Consider the following 17207-nt stretch of genomic DNA (forward strand, 5'->3'; position numbering starts at 1 on the left):
TTTTTACTGCCCCCTGACCCAATCTGCCCTCCCTTCCTTCATCTCCTCCCCACCCATCTCCTTACTCTCTCACTTTCCCTCAGGGCAAAATATATTACTATACCCAATTGAGTTTGTATGTTGTACTCTCTTAGAGCCAATTCTGATGAGAGTAAGGCTTGCTCACTCCCCTATTCCTTTCCCATCTTCCCCTCCACTCCATAAACTTTTTCTTATTTCTTTTATGTGAGCTACTCTACCACCTTCCACCTCTCCCTTTCCCTTTCTTCCAGTGCATCCCTCTTACCCTTTAATTTTATTTTAAAGATGTTATCATGGGTCAGCTAGGTGACACAATGGACAAAGCACCAGCCCTGGACTCAGGAGGCCCTGAGCCCAAATCCAGCCCCAGACATAAGCCACCCCACCCTGCCTGCCCCACAAAAAACCAAAGATAAACAAAAAATAAATGCTTTACAGATATCATCCCTTCATATTCAATTTATACCTGTTCCCTCTAAGTATATTCCTTTCAGCTGCCCTAATACTGAGAAAGTTCTTATGAGCTGGAAGTATTAGCTTCCCACGCAGGAATATAAAGTTTAACCTTTTAACGTCCTTCATGATTTCTTTTTCCTGTTTACCTTTTTATGCTTCTCTAGGGTCTTGTATTTGAAAGTCAAATTTTCTATTCAGTTCAAGTCTTTTCATCATGAATGCTTGAAAGTCCAAAGGGGAGATGTTTGGAAGAGAGGTGGGGAGGGATAAGGAGGAGGATGGTTGTAGGATACAGACAGAAGGGTAAGGGTTACACAGGTCAGTATAGGGAGAACAATGTAATTCCACCATTGTCACTGTGACCATGACCAAGTAGGTCACTTGGCTTTAGTTTCCTTATCTGTAAAATGAAGGGATTGGATTAGATGACCTCCAAGGTCTCTTCCTAAATCTATGATGCTATGAGAAAGCAAAATGAGTGAAAAACAAATGCGGTCAGGCAGGTGACAGGCTCTGAAAACTTTAAAAACTAGATAAATGTCCATTATCATCATCCCCCCCCACCAGGTGCTGGGCCTCAGCCTGGGTCTTCTCTCTCCTTTCCCCTCTTGGAGCATTTTCCAGTCCCTTTCCTCTGGGATTGCCTCCATTGTATCCTGTTGATATCTTTTCTTTTCTTTTTTTGCGGGGCAATGAGGGTTAAGTGACTTGTCCAGGGTCACACAGCTAATAAGTGTCAAGTGCTTGAGGCCGGATTTGAACTCAGGTACTCCTGAATCCAGGGCCAGTGCTTTATCCACTGCCCACCTAGCTGCCCCCTGTTGATAGCTTGTATGCGCAGAGTTGTTTGTATGCTGTTACCCCCATTAGAATGTGAGCTCCTTGAGGGCACAGAGTCTATTTACCTTTTTTTTTTGTCAAGTCAACAAGCATTTATTAAGCGCCAGGCACTTAGCTAAACCCTAGGGGTTACTAAGAACCGCAAAAAACCAGCCTCTGCCCTCAAGGAGTTGACACTTTAACGCTTGTCTAGCGCTTAGCACAGAGCCTGGCACACAGCAGGCGTTTAACGGAGACTAGTCGGCTTGACCTGACTTTTCCGGAAGCGACCCCAGGACCCGCTCCAGGCCGAAGAGCCCCGCCACTGCGGGCAGGAGGAGCCGGGGGCAGGAGGTAGGGCCTGAGTAAAGGCAAGCCCTGTGCAGAAGCGCCTGCACGCCTATGCGCCTGCGCGGGAGGCGGGGTGCCCCATTCCTGCCCGGATCCAGTGAAAACAATCCCGGGTCGGACACCGCCTTCGGCTCTGCCCTCGCTCCCTTCCTCGCTTCCTCCCTCGCTCATTCCCCCCCTCCTCCCTCACTCCCTCCTCCCTCGCTCCCTCCTCCCTGGCTCCTTCCCTCCTCCCGCGCTCGCTAGTCTCTGCGCTTCTCTCGGCAGCAGGAATCGGGCCGGAGCCGGGCGGGACGTCGGCGGGGACCAGAGGAGGAGGTAAGGCGCTCCTGACTCCTCGGGGGTCTTCCCCAGGCCGAGCCGGTGCTGGGCCTCAGGCGGCCGCGGGCGGCGCGGGGCCGAGGGGCCATAGGCCGGGCTGGGCCGGGCCGGGGGCGGAGCGCGGCGGCCTCAGGCCCGAGCTGGCTGCTGCTTCCCGGAGGATCTTCGCTAACCCCTGCAGCCCCCCTCCTCCCCCGCACTCCCCGCCCTCCGCGGGAAGTTCCTCTGTGGGAGGAAAACTGTGACCCAAACGCGGCCAGGTAGGAATCACCTGATGAGGGGGTCAAGCCCCCTGCCCCGGCTCACCGTCCTCCCCCCGCTCCCCGGCTCCCCGTCCTCCCCCCGCCCCCCCGGCTCGTCCTCTCCTGACCACCCCCTCTTGGAGAAGCGCTGGAGGAGCCACTGTCCAGTCTGTCCTTATTTCCTTGACCTCCCCACCCCTCCACCTCCTCCCATCCTCCTTCACTTTGTTTAAATCAGGAATTCTTAACCTGGGATCCATAGAAGGATTTTAGGGTCTGTGGCCTCGGTTGGGGAAAAAAACTATCTTTTCAGTATATTCCAATGTATTATATTTTATGCATGGAAAAAAAAATAACCCAACCCATTATTCCGATAAGGTTCCGTAGGCTTCACTAGACTACCAGACGAGTCCATAACTCAAAAAAGGTCAAAATAATTTGCTTTAGAAATCGTCTGAAATGTTCCTGCTGGTTATTTAAACCATCCCCCCCCCCCAAATCATTATCTGTGACAAAAACTGCAATCATTCCCAGAGCATAAAATATATTTTTGAGGAGAGATCTGTATATTCCCAGCTCTTTAGCACAGCGCCCGGTTTGCCTGGGATATATAGTATATGCTTGTTGATTCAGCCATTCCCTTTTTTCCCCGTTCTCCTAGCTGGGCAAAGTTTAATTGCAAGGTTTATAGAAAACACTCTTGTACATTTTTTTTTTTAAAGAAAGTTTTATAAGTATTACTGGTGTGAAGTGGGAGACAGTCCTTCAAGTCTTGAGGCAGGATTTTCATTCGTTGCTTTGGGAATGCCTCATTTTATAGCTACATCTTTTTACATGATGCATTTGGAGACTAATGTGCAAAAGTGACGTTGAAATGGGGGAGTCTAAATAAAAGTTCAGTAAGTAGTTTAAAACATTCTACAACTTTCAAACTTTTTTTTTTTTAAGTTTGGGAGATATATACATGGCATCATCCACAACTGAGTTTAGTGTGTGATTGTGTGGTCGAGCACAGATTTGGAGTCTGGGTTAAAAATCCCTGCTCTGCTGCTTAATTGTGACTTTGCATAATAAGTCAGTTCACCTCTCTGGGCTTTAGCATGCTTATCTGTAAAATGAGAGCGTTGGACTAGATGATTGAAATCCTATGATTCTGAAAGTTTAAACTTTATTTGGTATTTAAGGCTCCCTGCTGAATGGTTACATCCTTCTCATCTAGTCTTATGACTTCTGGCTTTTCCAAAGGTAGTGGAAGCAATATGAGAAAGGGCATGGAGTATAGAATAAGGGTGATTATGTAGATGGTGACATTAAAAAAATGCTTATGTAAGTGGAGCAAAATGTTATTTGGTGGGTACAGGGAGTATTTAAAGTGTGCTCTAGTCAGATTTTAAAGACCTTTCCAATGTCTACCTAAGACTTTTCAACTTTATTCTGTAGGCAAGGTAGGGAGGCATTGGGCTATGGTTGGATTTGGTGACATCCCGGATATAGGAAGGTTAACATAACTGATTGAAAATGGGGAGAAACTTGAAGCAAGAGTTTGAGGTTGTATCCTGTTATTCCAAGTATTTCTCAGAAGAGCCTGCATTTTAAGCTCAGGGTGTTTCCACCAATCTTTGCAAATCTTCTAATATTTATTTTTCTTTTCCTCATCCTTTCTTGGTGAATCTTCTTGTCTTTTCTCCTTTTTGTATGGATTCATCTGGTGCTGTGCTGAGCCTTTCTGCTTCCTGACTTTGATGAAGATATAGATGGCAAGCTTATAAAATTGTTGACACAAACCTAAGAATAGCTAATTTGTGCCATTATGTCAGCACATAAAAAGATCTGAAGAAGTTAATGATGGACCAGATCTAATTAGATAAAATGCATTATAATAGGGATGTAAAATCCAATATTTAGGCCAAAGATCATCCCCACAAATAAAGGATGCATAATGTGGTGGATAATAGTCCATATGATTAAAAACCCAGTGGTTTTAGTTCATTCTCTACCTCTTTGAATACTTCCATGCCCCTGCACGGTGGTGTCCCGCATTTGGAACATACACCCTTCTCTCCTTTGCCTTGTAGAAATCTCAGCTTCCTTCCAAGGGCAGCTCAGTTACCCTCTACCTGTCATTAGCACTCTCTCTTAAAATTACATTGTACTTACTACCTGGCATGTATTGTGCATTTATTTACTTCCAAGGCAGGATGATGCCATTTTGTCTTTATATCTCCAGCACCTAGAGACAATGTAGTATAGTTGGATGGACTGTTTTAGGAAGTCCTAACCTATACTGGTTGTGTTAATATACCTCTCTGAAGTCTTTAAGTTGAAGAGCAAGTGTAGAACATGCAAGGGGTTCCTCACTCAGAGCTTCTTGCATGGATGACATTACAAGTTGGGTTAATTAATGGTAGGCATTTAATAAATATTTGTTGAATTGAATCAAACTGATCTTTCCAACATCATGTTCAGTCCTACCTCCATGACTACTTTTTTCTCTGCATGAAATAACCTTCTCTTAGTGTATCTGAATTATTGGGTTATCTGTTTTCTGTCTGGCCCACACTGATTTTTTGGGAAAGTCTTGTTCTTCTACTACACTGTACTTTTATATTATAGCACTTAATACTTTCCTAATTAATCACGTATGTACTTTTAAAACTACTTGTTTGAAAGATCCCATTTCATTCCCGCCTTCTCCAAGAGATTGCCTTCTCTGTCATTCCCTCTCTTTCTGTTACAGGCATACCTTGGAGATATTGTGGGTTTGGTTCTAGACTACCACAGTAAAGTGAATATTGCAGTAAAGTGGGTCACACAAATTTGTGCATATAAAAGTTGTTTATACTATAGTCCATTAAGCATACAATAGTATTATGTCTAAAAAAAATACATACCTTAATTAAAAACACTTTATTTCTAAAAAATGCTAACCATCATCTGAGCCTTCAGTGAGTTACAACTCCTTTTGCTGGTGGAGGGTCTTTCCTCAGATCTTGATTGCTGCTGACTCTTGAGGGTGGTGGTTACTGAAGGTTGGGGTGGCTGTGGCAGTTTCTTAAAATAAGATGACAATGAAGTTTGCCACCTCAACTGACTCTACCTTTCACTTGAATACTTAGAGGCCATTGTATGGTTATTAATTGGCCTAATTTCAATATTATGTCTCTGGGAAGAGGGAGGCTGGAGGAGAGGGAGAGAGACAGGAACAGCCAAGTTGTTGGAACAGCTAGAAAACACACAACATTTATAGATTAAATTTGCCATCTTATATGGCCCTGTTCATGGTGACCCAAAACAATTAAAATAGTAATTTCAGAGATAACAGATCACCATAATAGATATAATAATAATAAAAAAGCTTGAAATATTGTGGAATTACCAAAATGTGACACAGAGACACAATGTGAGCACATGCTTTTGAAAAAATAGTGCCGATAGATACCTTCACTTTGAAAAAAAAATGTGCAGTAAAACAAGGCATGTCTGTATTTTCTTTTTCTTTTCTTTTCTTTTCTTTTTTTTTAGTGAGGCAGTTGGGGTTAAGTGACTTGCCCATGGTCACACAGCTAGTAAGTATCAAGGGTCTGAGACCGGATTTGAACTCATGTCCTCCTGAATCCAGGGCCAGTGCTCTATCCACTGTGCCACCTAGCTGCCCCATGTCTGTATTTTCAATCCCTCCCTGTCAACTGGCTCATTTCCTAATGCTTTCAAACATGCCTGGATCTCTCCCATCCTGAAAAAAAAACCTCACTTGATTCTTCCATCCTCCCTATCATCCTATATTTCTTCTGTTCTTTGTAGCTAAACTCCTTAAAATGCCTCTTCTTTCTTCTTACCTCCCTCTTAACTCTTTACAATCTGACTTTCATCTGAATGCAGATTTAAACATACTATTTTCGCTTTTCTTCTTTTTTTGTTGTTTCTTCTTGTTTTTTCCCCCCTTTTGTTCTGATTGTTCTCTTACAATGGTGACTAATGTGGAAGGAAATATGTTTAACACAATTGTAATGTATAACATATCAGATTGCTTGCCGGCTTTGGGATGGGGAACGGAACGGAAGGGAAGGGGGGAGAAAAATTTGGAACTCAAAATCTTACAAAAATGAATGTGGGTTAGGTATGTAGTAGATTTTTTTTTTTTTTGCAGGACAATGAGGGTTAAGTGACTTGTCCAGAGTCACACAGCTAGTAAGTGTCAAGTGTCTGAGGCCAGATTTGAACTCAGGTTCTTCTGAATCCAGGGCTGGTGCTTTATTCACTGTGCCACCTAGCTGCCCGATAGTAGATTTTTAATATGTACTTCTTGGTTGATTTTTTAAAAAATGTTAAGTCCTTTACATAGTCCATTCTATAGCTCTGTAATAGTACATTAAAAAACTGAACTACATATTCAGAATTCATTGTAGTATCAGACAGACAAAAGGAGATCAGAAGGAATTCAGGAGATTAAAGTATTAATTTTCAAGTAAATTAAGTAAGTAATGAGACCTCACTATTTTAAAAGGTAGCTATTAAGCAACTTCACCATTCAGGAACACATAACAGTACCAGGGAGTAAACAGAAAACTATAGTGATCAGCCAAAATAAATTCCTAGGAGAGGTTCTCAATTAGCTTGTTTCTTCTCATTTTGCACATAATTCTTTTAAGTTTGGTTATCTGGTGTGTTTTTTTTTAGCCCATGGTATTGTTAGAAAGAATAGAATTATTAACTTGCAGTGAGAGAAGAGAAGGAAAAAGCTAGACACCAGAATTGAAAAACTAGAGCATTCTGGTAAGTGTTGCTTTGTGGAGGGATAAACAATTCAATTCAATATTTATTAAATGCTTATTCTGGACAAGGCACTCTTCTAGGTACAAGGGATACAAAGGAAGATACTTTTAAGATACTTTTGTAAAAAAAAAGGATATTGATTCTTGTACTGCCTGGGGTTGTTGTAGGGAAGGTACTCAGTAAACCTTAAAGAACTATAGAATAGGGTTATTACTGCTACAATTAATATATAATTGGTGAAAAGGCATTTACCAGTAGGCTTTAAGGGATAGTGTAATAAAGAAGAGGTACAGTCAGTATGTTGTGAGAAATTTGAAGGAAGTGGAACTTTAAGCTTCTAGGTAGGGGAAGGTTTCATAGAGGAAGTAATGTCTAGATAGAAGGAAGGGTTTCAGCATCTGGAGATAGGGTTTGGTGGAGTCCATTCTAGGCATTAACAGAGACATAGTTGAGGACAGGTGTTGCCCTGTGCAAATAACAGCCTCCTTGAGGCTAAAAAAAAAAAGATTAGGAGGTTGAATTAGATAGCTTTGGAGGTCCCTTTCAGGACAGTGATCCTTTGACCCTTGGTAAATATACTCAGTAGTGGTATTACTGGATCAAAAGGTATGAACAATTTGTAAACTTTTTAGCATAACTCCAAATTATTTTCCAAAATAGTTAGATAAATTCACATCTCCATCCCAAGTGAATTAGTGTGCCTTCCTGTAGTTCTTTCAACATTATTTCTTTTATTATCTTTACTAATTTGCTGGATGAGGAGTAGAACCTCGGAATTGTTTTTATTTATATTTCATTCTTACTCATTTGGGGTATTTTAATTTGATTATTATTAGTTTTGCATTTCTTTTTATTTTTAACCAATTATCCATTGGGATATATTTGTATCAGTACACTATAGATCTTGTATATCAGACTAATAAGTCTCCCTAACACTCTATTTTGTACATACACACTCTAATAAGAGAGATTTGATGAAGAGATTTCAAAAAGTTTTTTCTCAAGAGTTTTTATTCTGATTCTAGTTGCATTAAATTTTTAAAAGTAAAAGCTTTGGGGGCAGCTAGGTGGCTTGGTGGATAGAGCACCGGCCATGGAGTCAGGAGGACCTGAGTTCAAATCCGGCCTCAGACACTTGACACTTACTAGTTGTGTGACCCTGGGCAAGTCACCTAACCCCAATTGCCTCACCAAAAAAAAAAAAAAAAGTAAAAGCTTTAAACCATTTAACATGAACATGCACAGTTTAAATGTGCTAATTATAAATGGTTCTTATTTACTAGTGACACAAAAGTGGTATAACAAATAGTTGGTCTTATAGCTAGGAAGACCTGGATTTAAGTCCTACCTCTGATGTCTATTAGCTATGTGACCTTGGACAGTTCACAACTTCTTAGGTAGTTTCTCTAGGCAGTTCTAAGATCAGAAGTTGTATTGGTAAAGTTAATTTCTTCATTTGGGAGTCTTTTATGACAGTAAAATTCCAGGTCTGGTTCTTGTTTACATTTGTCATCCAAACTTCTTCTTTTTTTTTTTTTTGTGGGGCACTGGGGGTTAAGTGACTTACCCAGAGTCACAGAGCTAGTAAGTGTCAAATGTCTGAGGCCGGATTTGAACTCAGGTCCTCTTGAATCCAGGGCCGGTGCTTTATCCACTGCGCCACCTAGCTGCCCCATCATCCAAATTTCTAACCAGAAAAACTTAAGAGTTCTTGAAAATACCTGAAAATTTGATTTTACATGATTTATTCTCAACTAGTAAGGTTTATATCTGATTGCTCACTTGACAAATTATTTTGGACATAAGCAAATTTTTAGTCCTTTAAAACTGCTATATATATATATATATATATATATATATTTTTTTTTTTTTTTGGTGAGGCAATTGGGGTTAAGTGACTTGCCCAGGGTCACACAGCTAGTAAGTGTTAAGTGTCTGAGGTCGGATTTGAACCCAGGTCCTCCTGACTCCAGGGCTCGTGATCTATCCACTGCGCCACCTAGCTGCCCCTAAAACTGCTAATTTTGATAGGCAAATACTACTACCCCCTACCTTCCCATTCTCCAAATTTTCAATTTTGATGGCAATACAAAATTTGTAGTTGTTTTACCATATGGAGAATACTTCCCAAAAGAATATTGTTGTGATAATTTTAGTTTTACCTGGTAAATGTGTCTTGACTGTGATGCATCATTTGACTTATTACAGGTTTGTTACCAGTTAGCTGTGTGATTTTAGTTGTTATTTAACCTTTCTGTTCTTTTTCCCTTAGCTAGGAAATGGGAAGTCTCTGCCTTTGTGATATATAAGTTCTGGCAGCAAGTACAGTTCTGGAGACAGAATGTTTCCTGTCTGAGGAATGGTTTAGCCAATATGGAGAGTTTCATCAAGAGTAGGTTGGCATAGGTAAATTAGGAGAGAAAGGAATAGGATACCTATCAGATCTTTGGAAAGGAAAACAGTTTATGACCAAACAAGAGATAGAGTATATTATAAAATGCAAAATGGATGATTTTGATTACATTAAATTAAAAAATTTTTGTACAAACAGAAGCAATGCATCCAAAATTAGAAGGGAGGCAGAAAGCTGGGAAACAATTTTTGAGGCCAGTACTTCTGATAAAGGCCTCATCTCTAAAATATATAGGGAACTAAATCAAATTTATAAGAACCCAAGTCATTCCCCAATTGAGAAATGGTCAAAGGATATGAACAGGCAGTTTTCTGATGAAGAAACCAAAGCTATCTATTCCCATATGAAAAAATGCTCTAGGGGCAGCTGGATGGCTCAGTAGATAAAAGCACCATCCCTGCATTCAGGAGGACCTGACTTCAAATCCAGTCTTAGACACTTGACACTTACTAGCTGTGTGACTCTGGGCAAGTCACTTAACCCTCATTGCCCTGCAAAAAAATAAAATAAAATAAAATAAAAAAATGCTCTAAATCTCTAATGATTAGAGAGATGCAAATAAAAACAACTCTGAGGTACCACCTGACACCTATCAGATTGGCTAAAATGACAAAAAAGGAAAATAATAAATGTTGGAGAAGCTGTGGGAAAATTGGAACACTAATCCATTGTTGGTGGAGCTGTGAACTGATCCAACCATTCTGGAGAACAATTTGGAATTATGCCCAAAGGGCAATAAAGCTGTGCATACCCTTTGACCCAGCAATACCTCTTTTGGGTCTTTTCCCCAAAGAAATCATGGAAAGGGGAAAGGGACCCACATGTACAAAAATATTTATAGCTGCTCTTTTTGTGGTGGCAAGGAATTGGAAGTTGAGGGGGTGCCCATCAATTGGGGAATGGCTGGACAAGTTGTGGTATATGAATACAATGGAATACTATTGTGCTGTAAGAAATGATGAGCAGGAGGAGTTCAGAGAAACCTGGAGGGTCTTGCGTGAGCTGATGATGAGTGAGATGAGCAGAACCAGAAGAACATTGTACACAGTATCATCAACATTGAGTGTTGATCTACTGTGATGGACTATATTCTTCTCACTAATGCAATGGCACAGAAGAGTTCCAGGGAACTCGTGATAGAAGAGGATCTCCAAATCCAAGAAAAAAAAAAAAAGAACTGCAGAGTATAGATGCTGAATGAACCATACTATTTCTTTTGTTTTTGATGCTGTTGTTTTTTTCTATTTTGAGGTTTTTCATCAGTGCTCTGATTTTTTCTCTTGTAACATGACTAATGCAGAAATAGGATTAATGTTATTATGTGTGTATATATCCTATATCAGATTGCCTGCTGTCTAGGGGAGGGGGGAGGGAGGGGAGGGAGGGAGAAAAATCTGAAATTGTAAAGCTTGTATAAACAAAAGTTGAGAACTATCTTTACATGTAATGGAAAAAAAGAAAATACTTTATTAATTAAAAAAAAGAGTAGGTTGGGCCTGAGGTGATGAATTATTTGGTCCTAAAAGCTGGGAAAATTAAAAGATGGCCCTCAAGTCTAATTTAGTCTCCTTTGCAATGCCAGTATCTTCAGCATTGTTATGTTCAGGTTGTCTTCCATTCTTGAAATACACTCTCTCCTTACCTATACTTCTCAGATTCCTTATCTTCCTTCAAGTCTCAGCTCAATTGCCTCTTTTGATCCCTTTAGCTATATATTTTTTCCACTCTCAGATAGTCTTGAAGTATCTTTATTTCTTTTCTGTCCCCTTAAGTTCATATCTTGTGTTATATGTGGTTGTGCACTTGTCAACAGTAACTTCAGTGAGCCAAGGGACTGTTTTCTCGTTTTTTTTTTTTTATCTCTCCCTGACACTCTATTTTGTACATACACACTTAATACATTTTAGGTACTTAGTAAATATTTGTGAATCTAATTAAAAGTGAGATGGAGGGTGCTCCGAATTACTCAGTTTTTAAACTTCTTACAAACGTTAAAGTCTATTGTTTGTACTCTAGGTATGAGATCCTTGTTTAGTGATCATTAAGTTGATTCATTATTGGATGAACTGAACTACTTCCATATTGACATTCTTCTTCTGGAGGGAGGTGGCACAGTGGACAGAGTGCAGGTCCTGGCATAAGGAAGATCTGAGTTGAAATATTGCTTCAGACACTTAATTAGCTGTGACCATGGGCAAGTCATTTAACCTCTGTTTCCTTTAGTTTCCTCATTTATAAAATGAGGATTATAATAGTACCTACCCTCCCAAAGTTGTAGTGACGAATAAATGAGATAATTTATAAGTAGGCACTTAATAAATGCTTATTTCCTTCTTTTCGTTCCTTCCTCTAAATGAAACTAGAAAATGTTCTTAAAGAAGTTGCAAATAAATGAAAGGATGACTTTAGCTGTCCTTGAAGAAGCATTTAAAGGCATTAGTAGAATTGGCTTCATTGTGGGCCCAAAGGAAAAATCTCTAATTTCATGGGACTCTCAGTCATCTTATTTTACTGTATCATGGTAAACAAAGAAAAGGAAGCCATAATGAAGATTCTTGTATCTAACTTAACTGACTTATGAGTCAGCAGCTGTTGCAGAATGTGAAAAAGTAGAAATTAGGTCTTTAAATCCATGATTCTATGAAGAATTTCAGATGATCCTTCAAAACAAGTTAGGTTAGAAACCTTTATACTTTCAAGGATTCAGTAACGCAGGGCAGGTCAACTACCTTAGCAGCTAATGGGGCCCGGTCCACTGAACAATTCCATAACGTCCATCTGCATGCAATTCAATGGTCAATTTATCTTTCAGGTTGACGCTTTCAGACTGTATTGCCCTTCTTACAGTGGAAGCATGTTCTGGAGGTAGACGCAATATGAATTGACTTTCCAGCTCATTGGGGAGCATCTTCTTTGTTCTTGCTCATTTTTTGTTTTGTAACTGTCATTTCCTTTCACCTTGCTTCACAGCTAATGATGATCATTCAGAATCAATTATGTGGTAGCCCTGGGCAAATCACAACCTGGCTAAACTCAGTGTCCTCACCTCAAGAGAGCAGGAGAGACCAGCACCCTGTCATGGCTCTTCACCCCTGGATCTGAGGATTTTAAACCTTTATACTTGATGACTTCAATGTAAAAGTTGGCAAAAGGGAAGACAATCAACTAGCGTTTATTAAGTGCCTATTATGTGCCAGGCACTGTGCTAAGTGCTGAGATCCAAAGAAAGGCAAAAACAGCCCTTGCTGTTAAGGAACTCAGATCTGATGGGTGAGACAACTTGCAAACAGTCACGTGCAAAAAAGATATCTACAAGATATCTCTCAGAGAGAAGATGTTAAGGTTAAGTAGGATTTGGAAAAGCTTCTTGAAGAAGGTGGCACTTTAAGTGAAAATTTAAAGGAAGCCAGGGCATTTTGGAGGCAGAGATGAGGAGGGAGAGTAATTTAGGCATGAGGGACAGTGGAAACATTGAAAGTTGGGAGCTGAAATGTGATGTTTGGGAAAAATAAAGAAGCCAGTCACTAGTTTGAAAAATATGTGGGGGAGAGTAAGGTGTAAGAAGACTGGAAAAATAGGAAGGGACCAGGTTATGAAGGACTTTAAAATCCAAACACAGGACTATATATTTGATCTTGGAGGAAATGGGGAGCCACTGGAATTTATTGAATAATTTATTGATTTGATCCAACCTAGGTTTTTGGCTTTTTTCCAACCTAGGGTTGTTGTTGTTTTTTTAGGCAATTGGGGTTAAGTGACTTGCCCAGGGTCACACAGCTAGTTAAGTGTCAAGTGTATGAGGCCAGATTTGAACTCAGGTACTCCTGACTCCAGGGCCAGTGCTGTATTCACTGTGTCACCTAGCTGCCCCCCCCCCCAACCTAGGTTTTAAGAAGATCATTTTGATAGATTGGAGTGGGAGACAAATGAGGGGCCAAATTCCTGTATGACATTAATACATTTAAAAAGTTTTATTGGTATTTTTTTATCTGTCATTTCTGAATATTAATTTTTCCTTCAAATAAAGAAAAACAGTAAAATCAACTAATCTAGATCTAAATCAATCTATCTATGTCTGACAAGGTTTACAGAATTTTGCCTTAGTACTTCCTTACCCCTTTTTGGAAAGGAGGAAGTATGTTTCATTATCACGAATACTTTCTTAAAGAAGGGAGGAAGACACTGAACTTGGTGAGTTCTCGATAACATCAAAAATATTATCTATATTATCTATATCTTTAAAAAGACTAATTGGTTACCAATATAAGAATAATTTCAGAATTATCTTTTTTTATACTATCAGATCATTAACTAGTTAGGGCAAAGGTCAAAGCTAATACACACTATATACAATTACAGTTCTGGCTTAACTGATTCAAACTTGGCCTGTGAGAAATAAGAAATGCATAGAAGTAAAGTTATTGACATTTATTATTACTTTTAGAGAAGTTAAACTGTTGTAAAACAGTTGCTATAATGAAACAGCTCAGAAACTTCTTTAGTGAATAGACATTTGCCATTTCCTTGCCAAATGGAAAGACACAGTAGTGAAGAACAACCCTAGTTTTAACAAGTGCATTTGCAGACATTTACGGTGGATGGTGATGGCAGATTATGAGCAGCATTACTATATAAAACAGCACAGTGTAGCTTGTAAAGGAAGGGCTGGGAAACAACCCTGCTAAAAAAGTTAGCATGAGATCCAGCTAAGGCAGATCTTCCCAAGAGCTTCTCTATCTTAAACTGGACACTTCATTTCTGTTTTTTGTTGTTGTTATTATTTATCACAAATAATGCTTTTAGGAATATTTCTTCCCCTGTCTGTAACCTACTGAGTAAGTGGGTGCATATGGTCTATAATCCCATTAGTCAGACTATTTGGTAAAAGGGTACATTAATTTTCTTAGCACTTAGCATAGAATTCCTTTTTAAAAAAGGTTGGATTAGTTTACTAGCAGTGTATTTGCTGTTCTACCAGCAGCATATTTGCTAGCTTCTTTTACTACCCTGTGCCAGTATTGCATTTTATTGTCTTTTATTATCCATGCCATTTTGGTGTTAGGAGGCAGTCTTTTGCATTTTTCCAGTTATTAGATATTTGGAACGTTTATCATGTGGATATTGATAATTTGCTTTTCTTTTTTTCAAGAATTGTTTATTCATATGCTTGAACCACTTATTTATTGGAGAATGGCTCTTTGACTTATACATTTGTGTATCAATTGTTTATAAATTTTGGATGTCAGACTTTAATAAGAGATGTCTAATGCCGAGTTTCTCTTGTTTTCAGTACATTACTTTTTGTAGTGAATAGCTTAAAATTTTTTGTTATATTTTATTTTTCTTTCCTCTCAGACATAGATGGTTTGGAAATTAGAGGCTTATTTGTCTCAAGAGGAATATCATATAGTGTTGTCCTCTATTTTTGAAAGCAATTTATGTAGCATTGGGATTATTAGTTATTTAAATGCTTGATAAAATTTATTGGTGTGTTATTTTGATAGTGATTTTAGTATGGCACTTAATGAACTTCTGATTGATATAGGTTTTCTTAGGTTATATGATTCTTTTGTTAGCTCTAGTATTTTGCATTTTTGTAGATATTCATTCTTTTCATATTCTCAGTTTTCTTGGTGTAGCACTATATGCAATATTCTTTAATAAAGTTATTTATTCTTTCTTTTCTTTTTTTCTTTATTTTGGTGAGGCAGTTGGGGTTAAGTGGCTTGCCCAGGGTTACACAGCTAGTAAGTGTCAAGTGTCTGAGGTCAGATTTGAACTCAGGTCCTCCTGAATCCAGGGCCAGTGTTCTATCCACTGCACCACCTAGGTGTCCCTTTATTATTTCTTAACTCATAATTTTGGCCTTTTTTTTTTTTTAATGCGGGGCAATGGGGGTTAAGTGACTTGCCCAGGGTCACACAGCTAGTAAGTGTCAAGGGTCTGAGGCCGGATTTGAACTCAGGAACTCTTGACTCCAGGGCTGGTGCTCTATCCACTGCGCCACCTAGCTGCCCAATTTTGGCCTTATTTCTGATTTTGGTCCAGACTTCTGTCTCTTTCTTTACAGTTTTAGTCTCTAGGCTTCCCTGACTCGTCTCTACTTCTTGAGCTGGAAGGTTTTTCTGTTGAGCTGTGCTCCAAGCACAAGGGGCTTTTGGTTGTCCTTTTGCTTGGCTTTAGGCTTGCAGAATGTACTTTCTCTGGTTTCTTTTTGGAGTCCTTGATTGTTTCTTGATCTGGTGCTCTTGCTAGACTAATAGTGAGGAAGCTGGGCTGGTCCTGAATAGTTGTTTACCCAAGATGAAACAAATATTGTAACAGTTGCTGTCTTGGGTTTAGATGGCTTTTCTTCACAGAATTCATTCCTGAATCAGTAATTGACAATTTTTATGCATCTCTGTCAATACTAGTGATATTGTTTTTCTTAGCTTTAGTTTCGTTATACTTTATCTTTCATTTAGTGGTGTAGCGTTTTCTCACTAAATGAAAGATAAAGTATAACGATAGAGATGCATAAAAATTGTCGATTACTGATTCAGAAATGAATTCTGTGAAGAAAAGCCATCTAAACCCTAGACAGCAACTGTTACAATATTTGTCATTCACAATTCTTCATCAAACAGTATTGCTGTCACTGTGCACAGTGTTATCCTGGTTCTGCTCACTTCACTATACATCAGTTCATATAAGTCTATCCAGGCCTTTCTGAAATCATCCTGTTTGTCATTTCTTGTTACTTTCTGGCTGCTTGCAATAGCACAATAATGTTCCATCACAATCATGCATCACAGCTTGTTTAGTCATTTCTTAACTGATGGGCATTTCTTTGATTTCCAGTTCTTAGCCACTACAAAAAGAGCTGCTATAAATATATTTGTACAAATAGATCTTTTTCTCTTCTGGGGGATTTCTTTGGGATATAAACCCAATAGTGGTATTACTAGATCAAAGGATATGGACAGTGTTATAGTCCTTTGGGCAATGTGATGTTTAAAATGAAATGTATGGGGGAAGCTAGGTGGCGCAGTGGATAGAACACTGGCCCTGGATTCAGGAGGACCTGAGTTCAAATGTGGCCTCAGACGCTTTACACTTACTAGCTGTGTGACCCTAGGCAAGTCACTTAACCCCAATTGCCTCACCAAAAAAACAAACCAAAAAAAAAAAAAAGAAATGTATGGTTGCCTGTTTCTGTCCCAAGTGTAGGGAAAATTAGCTGGTATTTATCATATATTTGTTACTTAGAAATTAGAGGCTACTGCACCAGTTTGGGGCATGAAGCATTTATCAAAGTATATTAGATATTAGTAAAGAGAGAACACGTGCCTCTGAAAGATAGGAAAGCCTAGCTAGGATCTAAGGGAGAGAGAAGAGAAAAACAGTTGCCTTCACCTATGAGTCTCAGGTTAAAAAAAAAAAAAAAAAAAGGAAGTCCCTGTGCCTATGAGAGCGGAAGCTCCCTCTGGGTCTGGAAGACAGGCAGTCCCTACACACTGCTCCAAGCTAACTGGCTGGTGGCATTCAAGTCCATTGATTGACATGACTTGAAGGCAGTCTGTGAATAGAATGTGCTGAGGTCAGAGTTCAGATCCTCTGGCTGGAACGAGGCTCTGTGGCTGGGCTGACCCCAAAAAAAGGTCAGCCAGGCTCTCTCAGCAGGGGGGGCCCTGGAAGTCCCCACACTGCTATTATTAATAATTTTCTCACAGCATGTTTCAAATTGCTTTCCAGAATGGTTGGATTTGTTCGCAACTTTACCAATAGTGGATTAGCTAGACCTAATTCTCTAAGAGATAATCAGGGGGCAG

The 17207-nt window shown here is 39.4% G+C and overlaps 1 protein-coding gene across 1 annotated transcript in view; it reads left to right on the forward strand.

Moving 5' to 3' along the window:
- The first annotated feature begins 1740 nt into the window (after window positions 1-1740).
- Window positions 1741-17207, forward strand: part of ZFYVE16 (zinc finger FYVE-type containing 16) — a 65482-nt gene continuing 50015 nt past the window's right edge. The window contains 1 exon segment of the mRNA XM_043975719.1: window positions 1741-1965. The gene's annotated coding sequence lies outside the window, so the exon portion shown is untranslated.

Source organism: Dromiciops gliroides, chromosome 1, assembly GCF_019393635.1.
Source record: "Dromiciops gliroides isolate mDroGli1 chromosome 1, mDroGli1.pri, whole genome shotgun sequence".
NCBI classification, from domain to species: domain Eukaryota; kingdom Metazoa; phylum Chordata; class Mammalia; order Microbiotheria; family Microbiotheriidae; genus Dromiciops; species Dromiciops gliroides.